The sequence below is a fragment of the Eumetopias jubatus genome, unplaced genomic scaffold, assembly GCF_037043125.1.
Source record: "Eumetopias jubatus isolate StellerSeaLion01/CBP00866 unplaced genomic scaffold, mEumJub1_p1.0 scaffold_2, whole genome shotgun sequence".
NCBI lineage: Eukaryota > Metazoa > Chordata > Mammalia > Carnivora > Otariidae > Eumetopias > Eumetopias jubatus.
In genome coordinates, this window is record NW_028274808.1 from 158,642,244 (window position 1) to 158,651,498 (window position 9,255).

Here is a 9,255-nt window from a genome sequence, read left to right on the forward strand (position 1 = left end):
AACCGCATGGAGAACAAGAAAAGGGTGTGTGTGTGTGTGTGTGTGTGTGTGTGTGTGTGTGTGAACCGCATGGAGAACAAGAAAAGGTTGTGTGTGTGTATGTATGTGAAGAGCTGCAGGGGTAAAAGAATGTGATACCTTCTGGGGAAATGCAAATAATTCTGTGTGGGTTGAACATGGAGCCCAAGAGGAGTAAGGCAGGAGGGGTCCAGCGGGGCCAGAGCACAAGTGTCTCTGAAGTATCTTCGAACTAAGTGGCTGGTGTAAAGGGGTCGGTGTAATAGGCCTTCAGTAAATGGTAACGATGGCTATTAGTAGCAGATGCTTAGAATCGTTCACTTCTGGGGTGGCAAGGGTCGTTCTAACTATGTTCGCTCAAGGGTCTTAATGGAAGATTAATTCTCAGAACATTTTAATATACTGGCCACGTGAGTGGGAAGAAGAGGTTGCTGTGTCTGGGTTGCTGGTTTTGCTCCGCTCGAATTTTGCCTTCAGAGTCTAGTGAGTAACTCATTTCTCCCTGAATTTTTTTGTGTGTATGTGTGGTGACATATACATAACATAAAATTTATCATTTTAACCATTTTTAAGTGTACAGTGGCATTAAGTACATTCACTCTGTTGTGCAACCATCGCCACTCCTTCTTTAGAGCTTTTTCATCATCCTCAAATGCAACTCTGTACCATTAAACACTAACTCCCCATTCCCACCCCTCCTTCCCACAGCCCTGGCACCCTCTGTTCTACTTCCTGTCTCTATGAATTTGATTATTCCAGGTTCCTCCTGTAAGTGGAATCATACAATATTTGTCCAATATTTGTGTCTGGCTTATTGCACTCACATAATGTCCTCACTAGATTTTAAAAGTCTTAGCCTCCTTTTCCTAAGGCCTTGGGTCTTTGGCTTGGACCTTAAACTCTGACATTTTATTTTATTTTTTTAAGATTTTATTTATTTATTTGACGGAGAGAGAGAGAGCCAGAGAGGGAATACAAGCAGGGGGAGTGGGAGAGGGAGAAGCAGGCTTTCCGCGGAGCAGGGAGCCCGATGCGGGGCTCAATCCCAGGACCCTGGGATCATGACCTGAGCCGAAGGCAGACACTTAACGATTGAGCCACCCAGGCGCCCCTACACGCTGACATTTTAAAAGCTAGAAATAGTTTTGATGTTAGGGAGTTCATAACATTTCAACACAGCATAATAGAAGATGACAAAGCCACATGCCACAGTGTGTGCAGAAGGCCTTCCAGCCCCCATGACGAAGGCATATACGTCCTGGCTTATCTGCTGTGGTTTATCACACTCTGTTCCCTCAGATAACAAGCACAACATAAAGGTAGTTGTTTATCCATCTTTTCATGGGTTGTTATTCTCTCTTTCTATTCATTCAGGGACACTCAGGGGTCTCTTTTCTTCAAGCTAGATAGTAAATATAAACAGGAAATGATTTTTAAATAATCTCTGTTTATCTTTATATTAAAGCATGTTAGTTTGCAAGCTTCTTGGAGCTTCTCAGGTGTAATCCAAAACTAGCCCCCATACACGGAGGGCAGAAAGACTGAAGAAAGAGGCAGTCCACTCCAAATTAGTAGGTGGCAGGTGTAATAAGCAAGAGAACTTACATACGAGACCTGTCTTGGGTGGTCTCAAGATGAGTAGATCTCCATACCTGCCTGCCAAGTCTTAAAAGTTTACATAAAGGCCTTAACTGAGTTCAGTCGCAAATACTCAACACCACATCACTGTCTCAAGGCTATGTCCTTGGGGCCAGCTTCTGGAAGCAGGAAAGGCAAGCAGGATGCACATTCCAAGGACAGGGGACTGATGAGGAGTCTCTGTACTGCTGTGGTCTAGCTCAGAGGTCACGTCTTCTCAGTGACCTCCCCCAACAAAGCAGGAACAACTCGAATCTTCACAGCTTCGTATTATTATGAACAGACCAATCACGTGACTGACACATATTCGTAGTTCTCTCTGCGTCCAAAAATTTTTATGAATTAGCTGCTCTGAAGGATGGAAAGCACTTGGCTTAATAGTCATATGAAAAGTCGTCAATCTCACTCAGCAGCTTAATCTGGAAAGAACCTAAATTCTTCCCCCACTCCCTTATCTCCCTTCCTTTCTTAAATTTTTATTTATTCAAAACAATATCTCTTGAGTTCCTCATACATGTCAGGAAGTGCATTAGGGCCCACAACAAACAAAATAGATATGGTGTCTACTCTTACACAATCTAATAGGTTTAATTGGTTATTGATTTATATAGTTGATTTCTGATTCACATAGTCACTAGTGCTAAATTCACAGGATATTAAGTAGATCATGTATTCTTACCTTTTTTTTTACATGTGGGGGTAGAGCCACTTAAGGGGAGGCTAACCAGCTGGCTGCCAAGCTGCCCCACAAGGTGGTAAAATGCCTGTTGTCCAGGTCCGATGTTTGATTTGCAGTTCTAGAAGTTTCCATGCCAGTGCCTCATGATATGCCTCCTGAGACAAGAGGACAGACCAATGTTAACTTACAAGAGAATGGTGTATATCTGAATGTTGATTTATTAATTTTGATGGGGAATATCCCTTTTTGGCCACTAAAATATTCATTTTTATCATTTATTGAATCCTTCCTGTATCAGGGTGACTGAAAGGCTGAATTCACGGTCAGAGGGATGCTAAGTGAAGACAAAATTGAAGTAATGTTATATAAATAGTCTCGAGGGATATTTTATCCAGGCCTAGGGGATGCCTGGTATAAATCCAAGTCCTGTGGCTGAGAGCACCTCTAGAGCGAACCAGTTGTGTCGCACAGATGCTGGGTTCTGAGGGACACCTTCTCTCATCATGTATGCCAGTATCATCAAGATTGACTTTGCTTATCTCTGATCTCATCCGTGATGGATTATGATGACTGACCAAACTCTTAGCATTCTTGGACTTTTCTTGTACCCCCGTCTAATCAAATTGTTCTCTTTGCCTCCATCTATCACTGCATTCTAAAAGGTGCTCTATTTCAAAAAAAGAAACATTATCTTTAAATAATCCATGGGTTTTTCTTCAGCTAGGCCTTTCCATTCTTTCATGTGTTTAATCCATGTCTATCTACCATGTTTGCCAGTTGACTAAATTTTAGGAAGTCCTTTGAACTGAATGCAGACCCAAGCTTTTCAAGAAAGAAAATCTCCAACAGCTTAGTTTGGAATAATATCCAAAACACCCACTTTTCACTCTTTTCCTCAATTTCTCAGGGATCTCACTGTGCTCTGTGACTGGGTCTGTTTCCCTGGTTCTGGATTCTAGTCTCCCATCTTTCCCCATGGGTCCATTCTAGAAGCATCTTGACTCGGCCTTTTTGAGTTGTAACCATCTTGGATTTATGTGCTCTTTTTGTGAGAGTCTTTGAAATGTGAGAAGGTAAGCAGCTATCTGCTTTACCTGTACTAAGTCTTGGCCTTTGGTTATATGGCTAATCTTTATATTTTTAAAATAATGCCTATTTAAACTTCCTACCTTTATATTATATCCCTGATAATTTTATATTACTTTTCATAGCTGCACGGAATTGAACTTCTTTTGTTCATGGACTTCTAACAGTGACTCCCTGTACCTGGACCTCATCATCCATTTGCCCCCAGCTGTTGGTAAATGCAAGCTATAGAGTTGAACTGTTCACACTTCCCTGCCAGGAACCTAGTGTGTTGGTATCACCTTTGTCATCACTTTTGCTTTTGCTTACTTCAGGGAAATTAATGTACTGGCTAGTGACATTTTCACTTCCCATTTTAGGACTTTTGGGTGTGATGTGTTTTTAAAAACCCTATCCAGTATATTAATAATGGACAAGAGATGGCGTCATACAAGCACACAGGGCCTTGAAGACCAAGGTCTCAGGGGATTCAGAAGAGCAAATTATAGAGTACATTTTATGTCTTGGAAAGGGAATAGATACTATAATGAATTTTTAAGTTAGCAATTTGTTTAGTCTCCTGAGGCCCTGGCAGCTTGCAGAGGTTATGGCGGTAAAAGCACCTGCAGAGAGGAATTTCTCAGTCAGAACCAACATTTAAAGTAGCGGTGTGTTAATGCTTAAAAAGAAGTCCTGCATACATTTTTTATAGCTATCAGCTGGATCTAACGAAGGATGCTCCGAGAAGTTGAGCCAGCTTGCCATTGTCCAGCCTCCACTTTCCATTACTTATATTCTTTCCGATAGAGCCTATGGCACATTCTTAAAGACAGCTTTGCTAAAAGTACTAGGCCCTCAATAAAGGCATGTGGCAAATGCCATGGAGTCTCTACTTTTTTCTTTTTTTTTTTTACCCTGCTATTCTTATTGAGGAATACTCAGTGATTTAACTTAAAATTAAATACATCTTCAAGGATTCTGATTTCATAGGGCTGTTCTTCAAGTAAGGAACCATTACGTGATTAGTGTTTGATTAAATGTTCAGAGGACAGTTTTCATCACAATGTCAAATGGAGATGTGTCATAAAAAATTAGAGCTCAAAGGTAAATTGACGATTCCATGAATTTTTATGATCTGGGCACAGAGTAATTTGAGTTTAAAAAGAGAAACCAAGTATTTTGGCAGTCTTCAGCAATAGGCTAAAGAAGTTATGACCTAAATTCAAATGTAGTCCTGTAGGCCATAGTTTTCTATGGCACCAGGAGCATGGAAATAAGAAATTTATATACTGGAGCTCCCACAGGGCTTGAGTGCAAATGCAGCCCTATTAACATTGTTGCCCAAATCATGGGAAATCTTGGCCTCCGTTTTATTCCCTCCCTGAAATGTTTCTCCTTATTTCAGGCATCCCCAAGGTGGTATCTGCTTGTGTTCAGAAATTTATGCACTCACATTTTTCTCTTGCTTCCTCACCAAGCTCCTTCTGCTGCCCTGGGAATGTTGCTGGGCACAGGGCTGATTCTACACGCGGTCTCTCAGTCTGTTGTGGGATGCGGAGGGCTTCCTCTCTATGCCCTTCGGGTTCATGGTTAGACCTTCTCTTCATCACAGTTCGAAACCAGAGCCACGGACTATGAAGGGAGCAGACTCTATTCCATTCCATTCATGTCCTTGTCTTCCTCTTCTGGGCACCCCTCCTAACCTGGAAAAGAAGGGCTTTTTCTTCCGTCAGAGAATGATCTTTTTGATGACTGACTTGGTGCTGATGATTTTCACACAGATCTCTGGGTCACCAGTTCTGGAAACTAGATTACAGACCACCTAGTTTGGATACAGGACACCCTGCTGCAAATGCAGTTTTACTTAAAAAACAGGAAATGTAAGAGCTACGGAAGAACACTAGTCGGTGCAATAGTGAATGTTCAGACAAGCTTCACTGACAAACAGGAACATGTTCTGAGGAATACAAGTACCTTTTGATTGACCTTTGAGATTTTCTGCTGGCCATGATAGATAGACCCTTATTTGTTTATTCCCTGTTCCTCTGTGCTACAGCTGAAAATGTAAAAAAGATAAAGATGGAAGAAACTTAAAAGCAAAACATTCAATATTTCTACTCTAAAGAAGTAATCCCCCCAAAAAATTATCTATCAGAAGTAACTCTTTTTCCTGTGTATATTCTTTCTCTCTCCGAACACACACATGCAGTCATTCTGTATGTTGTGTAAGAGATCTTCCTTTTTCTCACTTTACTGGCATATAGAGATATACCTCATTTTTTATAGCTATATTGTATGAGACATTATGTAGGGGTATTATAATCTCATCAACTAGCCACTCATTTGTGGACACTTGAATTAGAAATATTATATTTAGAAACCAAACAATATGTCACAAGATTAGCTGTCATAAATAACACCTGAATGCCCACCAATGTCACAGTGCATTTTTTGGCAGAATCAAGTCTGAATACTTTCTGTTCTGATGATACTCATCAATGTTCACAGCAGGAAAGAACTCTGAAGAAGGACCTTGTTTATGCTTATTCCATCTAAGTAAATCATTTGTGTGTTTTAAGTCTGGATTCACTAAGTCATTAGTGTTCAAGTGTAGTCGAGAGCATAAGTTCATTTCAAAAGCTTGCTTGGGATTTTGCAAGTTTACAATTCATAGCAAGAGAGAGGCCGATTCAATACTTTCTAATAACTACTATTTTAGGGGCACCTGCGTGGCTCAGTCGTTAAGTGTCTGCCTTCAGCTCAGGTCATAATCCCAGGGTCCTGGGATTGAGCCCCGCATCAGGCTCCCTGCTCCACGAGAAGCCTGCTTCTCCCTCTCCCACTCCCCCTGCTTGTGTTCCCTCTCTCTCTCTCTGTGTCTCTGTCAAATAAATAAATAAAAATAAAAAATAAAAAAATAATTTTTTTTAAAAAACTACTATTTTAAATCACTGTCCTATTTAAGCAGGTAAATGATTATTCTTTCTTACACAATAGAAGCAGAACTATGATGAATTAATTTTCTAATTATTTTTTCCCCACTCTGTTGTGCCTGTACTGCTAGCCCCTCCCTAACTCTGGACAGATGAAAAAGGTCTCACACTCTGGCTTCCAACATGGGCCACCATCACTGCGGTCAGCAGGAGAGGCATGTGGCCCTGTAACCGTATGCTGTTTGGTCTGATGTGGTCTCCAGGCCTCCCTGTGGGTTTATCAGGACTAATCCCATCATGCCTCACATACCCTCAGAAGGCCACATCCCCCAGGCTTCCACATTGCCTGTACCCTCTGCTACTGTTCTCTACCTCCACTCATATGACCCAATTTCCTGCTCTTCCCCAACCTCCCACACTTTTTCCAGGCCATTTGGAATGTAGGGCTATCACAGCAAACCCTCCAGATCCCTAGCTGCTGCTCCGAATGTCCTCATCACTTGCTTGACTGGACTGAACCTGGGTGCTTGCTATGGACATCACCTCCCCTGCAGTGGTCTCCAGTGGAAGCAGCTTACTATCGCTGTTCTATCATCATCATCATTATTATTCATAGTGCAAGTACTACAGGCCCTGGAGATTGGGGTGAGTGTCCTTCTAGCACCCCACTCATTTCCTTCTTCCTTCAAACACCCAGCTCCTTTGGATTTTATGCCTTCAGACTTTACCACCCCTCTCTGTTGCTGTATTTATGGTCCATAGACCCTCCTCAATCACAGCTGGCCAGCGCTGTCTTCCTGTCACAAGTCCCTGGCATCTTTTCTGGAGGTTTGGCCTCTAGCACCTTGGCTTCTTTGATCCTGGATTATTCTTTCTACCTCAGCCACCACTCCTGCTGTCTTAACTTTGACATTCCTGGTGCCCATAACTGGACTATGTCCACATCTTGACTTCCAAGTTTCTGTCTCTTGACCAGCATCTCCTGTGGTTCCAGCCTGCCTGTTTTAGTCCTCCCCATCCAGCAGTCCTTCAGATGCATTTGGCCCTTTAATTCACTGAATTTTCTCTCATTTTTTTTTCTTTTACTACTATTCTTCCTGCTTTTAATGTTGGTTCCCTCCATATCCAGCTTAGGTCCTTCGTTCTCACTACAATCACACCCCTGCAAATATCCTCTCCCTCTCCTGTCTCCCTCCCTCTCTCAAGCCTGAACCCAAACAGCTGAATCATATGGAGAAAAAGCACTCAAGCGTGTTAGCCAGACTCTCTTTAAATTCTTGGCTACTGTGCTGTAATGTACTTTATTTCCTCAGTATATTAGCTTCCTCCCTCCCTAACGTGACTATTTCACTTCCTTTCCTTTCTCCTAGATTCTTCTCCTCACTTACATTCATTTGATAATCTTGCCTTATGTACAGCTTAATAAAGATACAAAAGAAAGCAGGAGCGCCCTCCTCCTCATCGCCAGGCCAGCAGACAACTTCTCTCTATCTGTAACCAGAGTGTCCCTTTCACTCCTGTCTCTGCGGATGAAGCATCCCTGAGCATATTGCACACCAGCCTCTCCTCTGGTACCGGGCTCCCCATCCTCTCGCACTGCTTGGGGGCCAGGGCTCCCGCAGTAGTTTGCCTTCTTGGCTAAATACATGGGCCATGAGTCAGACTGCCTGAGTGTGAATCTTGGCTCTGCCACCTCCCAGGTGTACCTCAGTTGCCCCATCTGTAACATGCGGTGTTAATGTTATCGACTTCACAGTGTCATGCAGGTTAAAAGGGAGGATTCAGTGACCCGCTTAGGACAAGGTGAGGCTCCCAGCGAGGGCTCTGTCTGTGCCCGCTGCCCCTGGCCAGCCCCTCCCTCTCCTGGATCCTTCCCTTCAACAAGCAGACACGTTCTAGTAATTTCGGGTCTTCAACAGACAGATAAACAGAACCTTCTCTTCTCTTCACCTTTCCCCAGCCCCACCCACTACCTCGCTGTTTCTCTACTCCTGCAAACAGCAAAGTTTCTCAATTCCATCCACTTCTCTTTTCCTTCAGTTGTCTTACTTTAGTCCAAGCCTCTCTTACCTGGATGGCTGCCACGGTTTTATGATCCATTCATTGTAAATCAGATAATGCCACTGTACTCCTTAGAAGCCTCTCCCAGGAATAAAACGGACACTTTTTCTGGCAAACAAAGCCCTACACCATCAGTATGGGTTAGATATTGCCAGGGCGATACTGAGGAATGAACCACCCTAAAACATCTGTCTTAAAACAACTCTTTTTCTCATCAATCTGCTAGTCAGCTAGGACCGTTCTGCTGATCCGGCTGGTTGACTCACACATGTGCAGGTTGGCTGGGGGCTGGCTGATCCGGGCTGCATGGACGGGGCAGCTCTGCTTCATGTTGCAGGCTTGCTTGGGGACATTCTGCTCCACGGGCCTCTCCTTCTCCCGTCACCAACAGGTAATGGAGGCACAAGAGGGCAGACCTAAACACTTAGCGCAACTGAGATCCCATCAACCAAAGACAATTTCAGGGCAAGTTCCAAGGGTAGGGAGATCTACTTCCTCTTTGAGAGGAATTGCAGTGATATGTCAAAGGAAAGGACATGGATGTATGTATGTGTGTGTGTGTTAGAGAGAGAGAAAGGGAGAGGGAGGGAGACATTGGAGCTAATATCTCATTTTACCACACCATTCTCTGATATCTCACACCAGTGACCTCCTCACCCACAGTGCTCCAGCTTTATGGGGCCTTTTCTGTTCCTCAAACACAACAAATTCTTTCCCATTCTAGAGCTATCTGTACTATGTTACACTGTGCTATAAATTTACTGGTTGCTTTGGCATTAAAGTTTGCTTTCCAGAGGATTCCAGCGACATGACAGCTATTCCTTTTCTTCATCTTTTTAAGCCCTTAATTTTATTTTTGAT